The sequence below is a fragment of the Erinaceus europaeus genome, chromosome 2, assembly GCF_950295315.1.
Source record: "Erinaceus europaeus chromosome 2, mEriEur2.1, whole genome shotgun sequence".
NCBI classification, from domain to species: domain Eukaryota; kingdom Metazoa; phylum Chordata; class Mammalia; order Eulipotyphla; family Erinaceidae; genus Erinaceus; species Erinaceus europaeus.
Window position 1 is genome coordinate 192805186 of NC_080163.1, and position 15565 is coordinate 192820750.

Below are 15565 nucleotides of genomic sequence, written 5' to 3' on the forward strand. Positions count from 1 at the left end.
CAAGTCTAGCAGATGGAGACTTGTCTCAAGTGGCCTCCCCCAGGGCTCTGTTCTGGCTCCTACGCTATTTAATATTTAAATCAATGACCTCCCAGAAACTTCTTCAAGGAAGTTCATCTACGCCGATGACATCTGCTGAGCAACTCAGGCATCCAAGTTCCACATCCTCGAGGAAACACTCACGAAAGACATGTCTCTGATATCTGATTACTGTAAAATCCCTAGCACTGCAAAAACGGTATCATCTGTTTTCCATCTACACCATGACTCGGCCTCGCGTGAGCTTAATGTGCAGCTTGGCGATACGAGAATCCGGCATGAAGCCCAGCCAGTCTATCTTGGCATTACTCTCGATCGCACTCTGTCATTTCACGAACATCTCATAAAAACTGCAGCAAAGGTGGGCGCCAGGAATAACATCATTGTAAGACTGGCCAGCTCCTCATGGGGCGCGAGCGCTTCCACACTATGATCATCATCTCTGGCATTATGCTATTCCACTGCAGAATACGGTGCCTCAGTATGGTTCCGTAGCCCCCATGTCCACTTGGTCGATTCCAAATTATATTCCTCCATGAGGATAATTTCTGGAACCATCCGTTCCACCCCGGTTCCATGGCTGCCAGTTCTTAGCAACATCGCCCCGCCAGATATTCGTCGGGATGCGGCATCATCTAAGTTCATTTCCCAGTCTACGCTCGACCGGACCTGCCAATATAAGTGGATATCTTCCCCCACCCTGTCCAACGCTTGACTTGGGATCTCTGGGGTTGCTTCTGGGAGTGAAGGTTTTAGTATTCGTTTCACAGTGACAGTCCCAGGCTGAAATTATTTTCTTATCCAAGATTAAGGAATAGACTTACAATAGAGTCAATGTTTTAACCGAAGCCTGCCAGTATAGTTTTTTTTTTCTTTTCTGTCATCAGCTTGGAAGATCTTTTTCCTAGGTTATTGATTTGACACAGATTTTTTTTTCAATTTTTCTTTTAAAAGTATTTTCAGTGGTGAAATTGAAATATGCTCACGGTAACCAGTGAAATGATGAAGACATTACTGAGGAAAGATTTATAATTTCCTTCCATCGGCCCAAGGAGACCAATGTCAAGAACTTTATGCTCCTCCTTTAGCTGTCTCCAAGGTATCTCTCTCTCTCTCTCTCTCTCATGCACAGACACACACATACTGCTTTTTAACACATGCATCAATCAATCTTCAATTTGCAATTCCTCGCTAAACAACACACAGTGTATACTATGAACATCTTTACTGGTCAAGATATTTCTCTTTTTTCTTCCAGGATTATCACTGGGGCTTGGTGCCTGCACTATGTATGAATCCACTGCTTCTGGAGGCCATTTTTTCCCAATTTGTTGTTGCTATTGCTGTTGTTGTTGTTGGATAGGACAAAGAAAAATTGAGAGAGGAGGGGAAGATAGGGGGAGAGAAAGATAGACACCTACAGACTTGCTTCACCGCTTGTGAAGTGACCCTCCCTGCAGGTGGGGAGCTGGGGGCTTGAACAGAGATCCTTGAGGATCCCCTTGCGCTTTGTGTCAAGTGCTCTTCATCTGGTACACTACTGCCTGGCCCCAAGATATTTCTCATTTTTAACGTACCTACTATTTCAGAGTTATGGTTCTTCTTCTTCTAGCATTTGCCCTTCTTCCGTAGCCAGTCAACAGCATCAGGTTGAGCCTGATGTAAAGTTTCGAGACCTCCTTTGAATCTGGAGAGGTGGCAGTCGTTGACTATGTGGGTCATAGTCTGTCTGTAGCCGCAGGGGCAGTTCGGTTCGTCTCTGGCTCCCCAGTGATGGAACATAGCGGCACACCCGCCATGGCCTGTTCAATAGCGATTGAGGAGGGCCCAATCATAATGTGCTAGGTCAAAGCCGGGTTGACGCTTGCAGGGGTCTGTGATGAGATGTTTGTTCTTTACCTCAGCTGACTGCCAGCTCTGTTTCCAAGAGTCTGGAACAGAGAAATTCAGTGTAGGCGTAGGGGACCAGATTGGGTGACGAGATGTCAAGCGTTGAACAGGGTGGGCGAAGATATCCGTGTATATTGGCAGGTCTGGTCGAGCGTAGATGTGGGAAATGAACTTAGATGATGACGCATCCCGACGAATATCTGGCGGGGCGATGTTGCTAAGAACTGGCAGCCATGGAACCGGGGTGGAACGGATGGTTCCAGAAATTATCCTCATGGAGGAATATGAGTTATGGTAATGCTCAGAGGTAGAGCACAAAACTTTTATGCCTTTTTTTTTTTTTTGTAACCAGAGCACTGTTCATTTCTGGCTTTTGGTGGTGTGGGGGATTGAACCAGGGACTTTGGATACTCAGGCATGAGAGTCTCTTTGCATAATCATTATGCTCTCTATCACCACCTCGCAAGCCTCTTTACACATTCCAGGATCATTCTCCAGTACTGCATAGGCTGGTGCTGAGTACAGTTTTCTCGCCTCTTTCTTACAATTAAAGTAACTAAATCTTAAACAACAATAATAGGGGAGATAACATCATGGTTCTGCAAAAAGACTTTCATGCCTGAGGCTCTGAGGTTACAGGCTCAATCTCCAGCACCTCCAGCACCGCTATAAGCCAGAGCTGAGTAAGGCTCTGGTAAAAGAAATAATAACAAAAATAAAAATAGTTACTATTTTAACCTGGATTCTCCCTGGTATGTCTGAGACAAAGCTTGCCAGCAGGCACCTGTCTAAAAGGACCAAGAGTGGAAGGCAAAAAAGAATGAGACAGGTGTGGGAGGAAAGCAAGAAAGAGGTTCACTGCCAGTCTCTTCAGACTTCTGCCATACTGGGGGTCTGGGGGAGCACTGTGGAACCCTGAGTGGTTTGGCACCAGGGACAGAAGAAACAACTTCAGCCTTGGCTTTCAATGCCCTTTAGCATCAGGATATGCCTGTGTGACTTCAGTTTTGCACCTGTGTTATGATGGCTGAATTCCTACACATATCCCAAGTGCTGACGATGGAGAGACTCTGAGCGCAAGAGCAAGATGTGAGTGCTGCAGTAGTAGAAAGGTCTGTCAGGGCTACCTGGAAGCAGCTGGTTGCTACAGCAATAGCTAGAGTGAAACATGGATGGGGAGGATGTGAGATGACACCCAAGAGATGCCACAAACAAATGCACCATGGTCCACAATGTGTGCGGTGTTTAGTTGCCTCTACACAGTCGGACAGATGCTCTTGCGGTTTCCACTCTTATTTTCTGCTGTCTCAGTGTTGCACTGAGCATTACTGTGCATGTACTCGTACTGGCTGGTGCTCTATACCTGTTAGCTAACATGCTGTTGATATAGAAATACTGTCTGAACCTACAGGGATGCAGAGGTTACATAGGCTCCTATGCTAAATATGGGCCCCGGATCAAATCGATGGAGTTTACAGTCAACAATATTTATACACTTTCCCCATATGTGGGAGAGACTCTCTTTCCTGATCCAGCTATCCTTTTTTCAGCCATGACATCATCTCCCCAGACAATAACTTGTGTCCACCTGCATACCAGATGTCAGGCTCAGGCAAAAACTAACAATGTCTTTGGGTCCTTTGGATTATACCTAAAATAGGCCTACTAGCTATTTATAAAACAGAGACCCCAAATCTTCATTTGCAATATTCTTGGCTTTAGGTTCATGATTAGTCAACAATTTGATCAGCTTTATATGTTAACTCTTTTTTCAGCCACCAGGTTCCAGATGCTACCATGATGTCAAATGGACTTCTCTGGGCAATGTGTAGTGAAGCCCCACTTCCCCAGATCCCTGACCCACTAGGGAAAGAGACAGACAGACTGTGAGTATAGATCAACCTGTCAATGCCCACATTCAGCGGGGAAGCAATTACAGAAGCCAGACCTTCCACCTTCTGCACCCCATAATGACCCTGGGTCCATGCTCCTAGATGGTTAAAGAATAGGAAAGCTATCAGGGAAGGGGATAGGATATAGAGTTCTGGTGGTGGGAACTGTACCCCTCTTATCCTATGATCTTGTCAGTGTTCCCATTTTATAAATAAAAATAAGAAAAGAAATATTGTTTGAGAAGATGGTGTAAGAGTTGAGAATAGGGCTAGAAATCTGGATTACAGCAGAGAGCAGCTCCCAAAATCAAGGAAAAAATATAAATGGAATTAACTTTTTACCCCATTGATCTGAACCAGGGTCCATATCTAGTCAATATTTACTATAGGAGCCTATATAACCTCCGAGTGTCTGTCAGTCTGAGCTCACAGCTGATGGTCACTCTCTCTCAAGCTTTTCAACCTGTTGGTGTTGACATGTCTTTTTCTCAGGAGGAAAGGACTTCCGTGACTCTTCTCTGACAACCTTCTCTGCTGTTAAGGTCACGTGTGATTAGCCTGGTACCTTTGATAATCCAAGACATTCTATTTTCAAGTCTGTAATTCCATGTGTGAAGTCTTCTTATGCCATGCAGTGTAACATACCCAAAGGGTCCAGGTGTTGGTATCTTTGGGAGTGGGGGTCAGTCTGTCTGCCTACTCCATCTTTTATACTAATAGTAGGAACAAAGAGTTTGTGGGAACATAGAGGAAAGAGGAGGTTATTCTGTCTGGGAACAGACAGGCAATGCAGATTAAAGTCTTTTTTTTAAAACTTTATTATTATTTTTTATTTGATAGAGATGGAGAGCGGGGAGTGGGAGGGAGAGAGAGAGAGAGAGGGAGAGAGGGAGAGAGGGAGAGAGAGAGAGAGAGAGAGAGAGAGAGAGAGAGAGAGGGACCAGGGGCTTGAACCTGGGTCCTTGTGTGCTGTAATGCATGCACTTAACCAGGTGCGCCACCACCCGGCCCCAAAAAAGTCTTTAAACAGGTCACATCTGCACAGTGTTTTTAAGGAGGAATGTCACTTCACCGGAGAGTCTGAGTGTAAAAAGATACTTCAGACAAGCACAAAGTAAGGAAGACTTGAAAACATTTGGCTATGTTTGGGACTGGCAAATCCAGTCTAGAGGAGGTAAAGGATGCCAGCACTTAAACACTGAGTGCTACTATAGGAACTGAGTAGTTTTGAATAAACCCCTCTTAGCAAGATGCCTTCTGTGAAATGGAGGAGTGAGGAACCATAAAACCTTCTCCATAGAGCTGAGAATTAAAGGGTTAAATTCCTAGGCACATTAGAAAAAGACTTTAATCCTTTAAAATATTTTTACTGGGGAGTCGGGCTGTAGTGCAGCAGGTTAAACGCATGTGGCGTGAAGCACAAGGACCGGCATAAGGATCCCGGTTTGAGACCCCAGTTCCCCACCTGCAGGGGAGTCGCTTCACAGGGGGTGAAGCAGGTCTGCAGGTGTCTGTCTATCTCTCCCTCTTTCTGTCTTCCCCTCCTCTCTCCATTTCTCTCTGTCCTATCCAACAACAACGACATCAATAATAACTACAAAAATAAAATAACAAGGGCAACAAAAGTGAATAAATAAATAAAATAAATTTAAAGAATATTTTTATTTGTTTTTAGTGAAAGAGAAGACTAGAGATGGAAACAAAGACTGATAAGAGCGATATTCAGCTCTGGCTATGGTGGTGGTGAATGTTTTTTAAAAAGATTTTTTGAAGTATTGACTCTTTTTAAAATTTTATTTATTTACTTATTTATTTACTATTGGCTAGAGACAGAGAGAAATTGAGAGGGGACAGAGAGATGGAGAGACACCTGCAGTCCTGCTTCACCACTTGTGAAGCTTTCTGCCTGCAGGTGGGGACCAGGGGCTTGACTTCGGGTCCATGTGTGCACTGCAATATGGACACTTAACCAGGTGTGCCACTACCTGACCATCGTGGTGTTGAGTCTTGCACCTGGGACATCAGAGCCTCTGGCATGAAAGTCTTTTTGCATCATCATTACACTTTCTCTCTCTTCAGCACAGATAGGGACTTTCACACAGCAAATGCAAATCTAAAGCAAGTATTATTGTCATTACCCCTGTCCTCGCTATTATTCTTACTAGAGGAAGGGTTGAGAAGGCGTAGAAAAGACATGGGTGAATGAGGCTAATAATGGAATATTATCTTATTCTTTAACTCTCTGTATGTGGCTTTTCTTTTACTCAGCTTATCCACCACCAGCTCAGATCTCTCTCTCTCTCCTCTGAGTCCTCTAAAAGAAATGGTCATTCCCAGTTCTATAAATATGCCGCTTTGTAGCCTGGGCACACTTTAGGATGTCTATATGCATTATATCGTAAATGACCATTAAAGTGCCTGATTCATGGAAGAGTACTATGGACTCCTTAAGAGTCCAACAGCATTTCATCTTTTTTTTTATTTAGATTTTTTTTGGTCTTCTTCTTTTCCTTTTTCTTCACCAGAGCACTGCTCAGCCCTCGTTTGTGGTGGTGCGGGGGATGGAACCTGAGAATTGGGAGCCTCAGGTATGAGAGTCTCTATGCATAATCATTATGCTGTCTGCCCCCCCACTCTTTTTGTCTTCTTTTTAAAACTATTTTTATTTATTATTTGACAGAGATAAATTGAGAGATATAGAGAGGGAAAGAGATAGAGAGATACCTGCAGACCTGCTTCACTACTGAAGCTTTCTCCCTGCAGGTGGGGACCAGGGGCTTCAAACAGGGTCCTTGTGCACTGTAATGTATGTACTTAATCAGGTGAGCCACTGGCTGGCTCACCACATCATTTCGTCTTTCTACTCTTCATACTTGCTAGGTTGCATAGCTTTACAAGTAGCAAAGACTCAAATGATAGTTGTTGAACTGACTTGGAGTTTGTTCTGGGGAGTCACTGAAGTCAGTTTTTCAAGCCAGTGAATGATATTATCAGCTCAGGGTTTCAGCAGGATAATTCAGGCAGCCATGCTGGGTGGCTGGTAGGGAAATGAGAGACAGGTGGCCAATAATCTATTTATGTGGTTTCTATGTGATCCAAATGCAGACGCTAAAGGCTTAGCAGTATCTGTTGAAATGGGGAAAGTGAAAAGTTTTTAAGAGGGAAATATATATATATATGTCGATTTTAAGAGCACTTGGACAAATTTTTGGAGCACTCTGTCTTTTATTTTCTAAAATAGAACACTATCACTCCTTCTTTCTTATCCAGGCACATGGTGTACTCATCACGGTTGAGATTCAAGAACAGAAAGATTAAGTCAACAAAAGCCAGCACCTCCTTAAGCCTCCTTCATCCCGACATCCTCTAAAACCAGGAGCACAAACATGCCACCAGTCACCATGGAGGCAGTGGGTACACAGAGGTCAAGAATGCAGCTTGCTCAGGCTCCTATGGGAACTGACTGTGGAACCTGACGTGTCCCCATTCCCCAGATGTCTATCTCAAGAGGGCAGTAGACAAATATAGTTTATTCTCAGAAGATGTTGAAAAGTCTAGCTGTTTTCACCTATCTGTGATCTAAAATTAATAGTTCTTTACATGGTCCTGCTAGTGATACTGATTTCAGAGAAGGTTTGGGAACCTGAAAACCTGTGACACTAGTCCTTTAGTATGTCTGGGTTTTGTAGTCCTAGGTAGCGGCATCTATCTGTCCTCGGCGCCCTCTAAGGCAATGGGAGAGGCAGGTGGTATATGTGTGCCTGAACAGGAAGAAAAAGAGAATCATGAGGGACCTAGCACGAGGCATAATCATTACCCTGAAGACTGTTGTTGCATCATGTACATTTTGTGCTTGTTAGTAGCTCCAAATATGGATTTAATTGTATACTGTGACAATGCATTTTTACTCAACCAAGGGTATAAGAAAAAAGTAATAGCTTTCTCAGCCGTGAGACATCTTATTTCCCTATCACTCACTGGCTGCCTGGAAACAGTAAATCAGTCTCTCTCCCCCTCTCTCGCTTCTGTGCGATTTCTGCTTTAAATGCAGGAAACGTAGCCCTCCCATAGTTTGCAAGCAATTCTAAACTCTTTCCTAAGAGATTTCTCTTCAAACTCTTTGTGCAACTTATTTCGAGACCTCCCCAGTTTTGCAGGGCTTTAGCGACTTGAATGAATGTTTGGCTGTTGTCTGTTACCTCACTTCTGTCTAGGATGAATAGATGTGAACTTTAGAGGTGGGAAAGAGGCATCAATAGCATTTGTTTGACTCTGAATGTCATAAGGTGCACTGGCAAAAGGGTGTTTACTTGGCTGAGTTCTATGGTGGTGATCAGAAGAGAAATAGGTCCCTCAGTGTATTGGCACCTGCTTGTGCCCAGCCACTCACCTCATGGAGAAGCAGCACAATGCCTGCCCAGAAACTTTATGGACATAACTGACAGAAATCCCAGAGATGGACATGCAGGTCAGGAGGTAGGTCTGGTACACTGTAAGGATGTGTGTGTGTGTGGGGGGGGGTGTCAGGTGGTAGCGCAGCAGGTTAAGTGCACATGGCGAAAAGCGCAAGGACTGGCACAGGGATCTCGGTTTGAGACCCCAGCTTCCCACCTGCAGGGGTTCACTTCACAGGCAGTGAAGCAGGTCTGCAGGTGTCTATTGTTCTCTTCCCCTTTCTGTCTTCCCCTCCTCTCTCCATTTCTCTCTGTCCTGTCAACAATGACATCAATAAAAACAATAATAATAACCACAACAATGATATAACAACAAGGGCAACAAAAGGGAAAAAGTAGCCTCCAGGAGCAGTGGATTTGTGGTGCAGGCACCGAGCCCCAGCAATAATCATGGAGGCAAAAATAAATAAATAAATAAAAAGAATGTGGGAGCTGGAGACCACAAGTGTCATGGCATAAGGGAGGGGACTCTAAGTGGGAGTCCCAGAGGTTGTTTTTCTCCATTTTCCATCTCACTGTTAAGTGTAAGCAGCTCTGAGCTCTGAGCTGCTTACACTTTCTACCTTTCCACCCGCTTTATTTTGGTAAACTCAACAAGCGAATAGCATGTATATTTATAGTGCACAAAGTGATGTTTGGACATCTGTGATGTGATTGCCATCATCAAGTTAAAGAACATGTCTATCCCCTCATATAGTTAACTTTTTTTCTTTCTGAGGGGAGGATACTGCTCTACTCTTCCAATGAATGCTAAGTATTTAACATGACCTGATTATGCCTCAGCCTTCTAGAATGCTTTCACCCTGCACACGCCACTTTGTCCGACTTCACCAATGTCTCCCCATAGCCCTTACTCTTCAGCCACTGGAAACCATTGTTCTTCCTTCTGTTTCTATGGATTTGGCTTTTTCAGATTCGACATAAGCATGAGATCATGACCAAGTCTGCATTTGCATCCCATTTTTATCTATGCATGGATACTTACATTGATTCCAGATCTTGGCTACCATAATAGTGCTGCAATAAATACAGGTGTGCAAATTTCTTGAGGAAATCTTATTTTAATTTGTATAGACCTAGAGGTTGGGTTGCTGAATCAGACAGTAATTTTTTTTTGAGGACCCTTCATATTGTTTGGTATCATGGCCATAGCAATATATTCTGACCAACCAGAGATGGGTGTTCCTGAACTGGCTGTCCTTTATGCAACAGAAAGTCGATCTTGATTTCAGAGGAAGAGTCTAAGGGAGAGGGAAGACCTAGCTGTAGGTCTGCAGAGGATCCGGATCAGGTTGATGGAAGAGTGGCCAGAGGAATGTCAGGTGGTCGCTGCAGATCCAGGATAATACCCTTAGGCCAGAGAAGACCAAAAGGCCCAGCTGTGAAGTCACCTGTAGACTGGCCTAAGCTGTTATGGAGTCCAAGGACAGGTGACCATTTGGTGGAGGAGGGAAGTGCCCTGCCAAAGCAGCAGGACAGACAGACTGACTGGACTATAAGAGTGAAACAGGCTGGTTTCAGGAAGAGAGGATTACAGAGAAAAGATTATCCTGATGTATGCTCTCTCTCGTGCTTTGTATTTTATTGTTTTTGATTTATAAAGTGGAGATATTGATAAGGCACAGGATAAGAGGGGTACAATTCCACACAATTCCCACCATCAGAGTTCCATATCCCATCCCCTCCCTTGGAAGCTTTCCTATTCTTTATCCCTCTGGGAGCACCGACCCAGGGTCATTATGGGGTGCAGAAGGTGGGAGGTTCTGGCTTCTGTAATTGCTTCCCCGTTGAACATGGACATTGGCAGGTTGATGCATACTCCCAGTTGTCACTCTCTTTCCCTAGCGGGCAGGGCTCTGTTTTCTTTTTTTAAGGTAATTATGAAGTTTATGCTGTGGTATTGGAGAAAATCTCCCTTTTTAGTGCTAGGATTCTTCAAGACAATTCAGTTTCCACCTGGCTGCCCAAAGAGAATTGCTTGGCTGCCATGGCAACGGTGTCCCTGGATATAAGACAGTTGACAGAAACTCTCTATGCTGATTTTTATGCTCAGAAACAGGCTGGGCTGTGGGATGGATAGAATAACAAGTGGAATGATAAAGCTGCTAGAAGACACTGCTTCCACGCTCCCTTCTTCCTCTACACTTCACACCCCAATTCATCACCAACTCCTGCCAACACCACCCCTCCTCCAAGGTCTAAGTTCTCTCCATCTCTAACTGGGATTTTATTTTATTTTATTATTATTATTTTTTGCCACCATGATTGTCACTGGAGCTCAGTGCCTCTGCTATGAATCCACTGCTCCCAGGGCCATTCTTTTTTTCTTTTTGACAGAGACAGAGTAAAATTGAAAGGAAAGAGGGAGATCGAGAGGTAGAGAAGGAGAGACAATGGTAGTACTGCTTCACTGCTTGTGAAGCTCCCATCCTGCAGATGGGGATTTTAGGCGAGACTTGAACCCGGGTCCTTCCAAGTGGTAACATGTTGTGCTCTACTGGCTACACCACCAGCCAGTCCCTCACTGGGATTCCTGAAGAGCTGCTTGTCCTGCTTCTTTCTACTCTCTAAACAGCTGTCAGCATAGCCCTTTTGAAACAGAATTCAGATTATGTTATACCTCTGATTTAAATCTTCCAAAGGTGTGTTAGTCAGCATTAGTATCATTATTCTTTGTAATGAATCACCTTGCCTTTTAGTATTTTGAGATCTTAAGAATTTTGTTTGTCTTTTTCCAGGGCTCTGCTCAGCTCTGGCTTATGGAGGCACAGGGGATTGAACCTGGGACTCTGAAGCCTCAGGAATGAGAGTCTCTTTGCATAACCATTATGCTATCTCTCTGGCAGCTATTAAGCATTTGTTCTGTCTTACCCACAAATTGGCTGGGGTGCTGTGTTCCAGGGAAGATGCTGGTGTGTGCCTTGAGTTTAACTCTGGGGTGTGGCCAATGGGGCCATGCCTTCTTGGAATTTTTTTTTTTTTTTTAATTAACCAGAGCACTGCTCAGCTGTGGCTTATGGTGGTGAGGGGGATTGAACCTGGGACTTCGGAGCCTCGGGCATGACAGTTTGTTTGCATAACCATTATGCTATCTACCCCAGCTGAACATTAAAAAAAATTTTTTTATTATCTTTATTTATTGGCTAGAAACAGTCAGAAATTGAGAGGGAAGGAAGTGATAGAGAATGAGCTCTGCTTGTTCTCACATAAAAAAAAAAAAAAACAGGGCGGGGGCAGGTGGTGGCACAACTGCTTGAGCTTACATGTTAAGAATGTGTAAGGACTCAGGTTCAAGCCCCCAGTCCCCACCTGCAGGGGGAAAGCTTTGTGACTGGTGAAGCAGGGTTGTAGGTGTCTCTCTGTCTCTCTCTCACTCCCTCTCAATTCCCTTTTGTTGCCCTTGTTGTTTTATTGTTGTAGTTATTATTGTTGTTATTGATGTCATCGTTGTTGGATAGGACAGAGAGAAATGGAGAGAAGAGAGGAAGACAGAGAGGGGGAGAGAAAGATAGACACCTGCAGACCTGCTTCACTGCCTGTGAAGTGACTTCCCTGCAGGTGGGGAGCTGGGGACTCGAACCTGGATCCTTACACTGGTCCTTGCACTTTGTACCACGTGCGCTTAACCTGCTGCACTACCTCCAGACTCCTTTCAAACATGTTCTTATCATGAGTTTTTCCTTCCTTATTCCTTCTGCCTGGGATCCCCCCTATGACTCCCCATGTCCAGCTGAATTCCTTTTACCTCAGTCTGGCTGTAGGTAAGAAACACTCCCAGGTCACACATGGCGGCACACGTCATCCTCCTCCTCCTGCTTTCCTCACTGCTTTCACAGCTCTTAGCATGTCCTGGCATGTATTCTCACCTATTTATTTACTTGTCTTTTCACCCTCTCTCCTATGAGGAGGTAAGTTCTGTGAAGGCTGGCTGAGGCACTGGTGGTCTCAGCACATGGTCAAGATATAAACACTGAATGAAAACTGAGCTCAAGTGAGCTGCAATGACTTCCAGGATGCATCCCCTCCCGTTACTCTCTGCAAACCTGGAGGGCTTGGGAATATGTGCAGGTAAAGACAGAACACACAGCAGGGCCAGTGCTCTTTTGTGCTTTGTGGAGTATTCCCTGCAAGTTCCTTCCACTGATGGAAAATATGGAGCTTAGATTCATTTTTTTTTCTTGCTTTTTTTTTTCCTCCCAGGTAGTCCTTGTCAGGTTTTCTTGAAGCTGAAGCAGGCCTAAAGACTTGGTTATGAGTGCTCTCCATCACTGCTTCCGTCAATACACTCTGGAGCTTTTGTGTGTTTGTCCACATCGGTCACATCGGTCACTGGCAAACTTTTCATATTGGAGGCCAAGTTTCCAGCCCTGCTTTTTGGTCTTTGTCTGAGGTTGGATGTTCACTGTCATAAATAAAGTGTGTTCATATTTGAGTGCTCTGGTGCTCTTATTCACCAGCTCTGGCAGTTTGACTGGGAATAAGTAGCCTAGCACTTGTGAAAGGCATGCCTGTGGAAGCAAGTTCTCTTTAAAGGAGCTGCCCAGGTGTATAGGAGGGGATGGCTGCAGGCCCAGTTTCCACCAGGAATGTCCAGTCACACACACTGTGGACAACAGATGATCCTTCCCATCTGCAGGGTAGGCCTCTGTACCTTGGATCACCTCCGTGGTCCACAGTGAGGTGGTCTGAATGCAAGCAGAGGGTCTGGAGCCATTTCCACAAAGGAGCTACTTCTCAGGTATAATTTTGAGCTGAAGTCAGGAGCACTGGGAATGAAGTCAAAGACGGGAACTGGGATGGCAGCCACTGCGTTGAGCTGCATAGCTTGAAGTCCAGGGATAAATGAAGGTTAACAATGGGGAGCCAAGAAAGAGGAGCGGGGCATAGCACTGGGCAGCTCTGGACGGCGTTACGTGAATGCAGCTGCATTCCATGGTTTTCCACTTCGGTTCAGTCTGTGACTGGGTCTGGTCCAGCACTGACAAACTGTGTGCTCAGTGTTTTCACAGAGAGTACAGTTTAATCAATTAAGTTTAATCCCTGTCACTCTGCTGGTATGAAGGCATGGTTTCAGAGTTGGTGAAGACTTTGGCAAGTTTTGGTAGTTGAAAACACATCTGATAGTGAAATGACAATATTGGTGGTGGGTACCAAGAGTTTAAGATACATATAGAGGCCTCAGGTTCTACCCTGAGATTTCTATTATTGCTGACCAATGTTAGATTAATACATATTAATTAGTTAAAAAAACACCTATCTATGTGAGCTAGCAATCCTACTTCTAGTTATCTCAAGAACAGGAGACTTCTGACCCAAGGGGTTGAGGTATGTCACTGTGTCAAGTCCAAGTTTGAGCCCTCACATCACGTGGCAGTGCCACAGCATCAGGGGCAGCTCTGGTGCTATGGTCGTCCACCCCTCCCTGTTGGAGAATGAGCCCACTGTCCCGGAAAGTCCAGGCCATTGTTTCCATGAGATCTGAGCGAGTTGACCTCCAACTCTCCCTTCAGGTGGAGAGAGAAGGGCTGGTTCCTCTGGTCTCTGGAATTTATGATGGCTGGGCCACCGGACATGGGCGCCTTTCTACACATGCCACCTCCTCCCCTTTCCTTCTTTAATTAAAAGCCATGGATTACTGTGTTAACTTTAAAACCCCAGGAAACATTGCTCAGCTATTCCTCTCTCTGGCTGCCCTAAAGTGCCTGCAATTTACCTCCAGAAAAATGTACATTGTAAAGCTTATGATCAAACTGTCTGTTGGTCAAAATGTAACTATGCATTGTCTTGCTCTGTGTTTGGGTTAATGGATACCCCAAACCTTCCCCCCACCAAGTTCTGGCCTGTATCTACCTGTGTTTTCTTTCAATAAAGGAATTGTCCCACTGAGGCTCTCCCGGGGCTGCCAGCTTGTCTCCCTGTGCACTTTGCCCTCAACATGCTGAACTACCCAAGGGGCCACTTTTGACCTCCATCTCCCAATGGCCAGGGAGACTGGCAGACCCAGGGCAGACCCAGGGCCAGCCTGCACCTCCCCCATCTGTTTAAATAACAATAATGGAAAAGTCAGTCTGGGAGTGGTGAGTCTTCACAGGTGCCAGGCCCCAGCAGTGCCTAGAAAAAGAGTCACTAACCTAAAAAGCTATCTGCACATTTCTGTTCATTGCTGCATGATGCTCAACCAGCAGGATGCAGACACAGCCCAAGTGCCCTTCAAAGAATGGACAAAGACGGTGAGATGTACCTGCACTTGGGGTGCTACTCAGCTACGGGGAAAGATGAAACCCTGCCTTTGGCCAAACATGGGTGGAGGCAGCAATGCTGAGCTTAACAGGCTGAAAGGAGAAGGACAAGCACCCAACAAGCTCACTCATGTGGGAGATATCCCAACAAACAATGAGGCAAACAAAGTCAAACAGGAAGAGCTCTCCACACTGTGATGCAGAACTGAGTTCGCCCAAGTGGGAGGGGGTGGAAGAAGGGTACTTGGGCAGTAGGAGAGGGGTACTTGCACCTTGGTTGTGGGTGTAGGGTTTAATAACATACACTCTGATGAGAGACAAAGTAATGTCCTTAAAACTTACACCTATCAGTGATTACCTGATGTTCATTTTGTCCTGTTTGCTGACTCTCTTCTCATAGATACCAACAGTAGATATTTATTGACAAGCTCTTTAAGAACAAGGGATATTTATTACCCAGTTTTTAACATTTTAAAATTAATTAATTAATTAATTAATTAATTAATGAGAAAGATAGGAGGAGAGAGAGAGAGAGAAAAATAACCAGTCATCACTCTGGTACATGTGCTGCCAGTGGTCGAACTCAGATCCTCATACTTGACAGTTCAGTGCTTTATTCACTGTGTCACCTCCTGGACCACTACTACCCAAATTTTAATCCCTAGTCCTGCCATACAGTCTGACACACTGGAGGAATTCTCTATGTTGGCCCCATTGTAGCTGTCTAGTATTTGCTCACTTCTCACTGGCATGAATTTCAAGTTGATGTCTGAAGTTGACCTTTCACGCTGTGTATTGCTTGAGGGTCTTAGATACAAACAGCCAGGAAAAGTCCCCCAAAGCCTCTATAGAGCTTACATAAAGAATGCAGCCACTTGGTGGTGTTGAGATAGAATGCAAAGACAACAGAGAAAAATGTCTTTGACCTGCTATTGTTCTGCTAAAGGAGTCACGTGGTTGGAGGAGAAAAGGTAGATTTGTGAAAGGGAATACTTAATCACAGAATGTAGACCGATCACACTTAATGGAATTTGATAGACTCCTTCTCAGG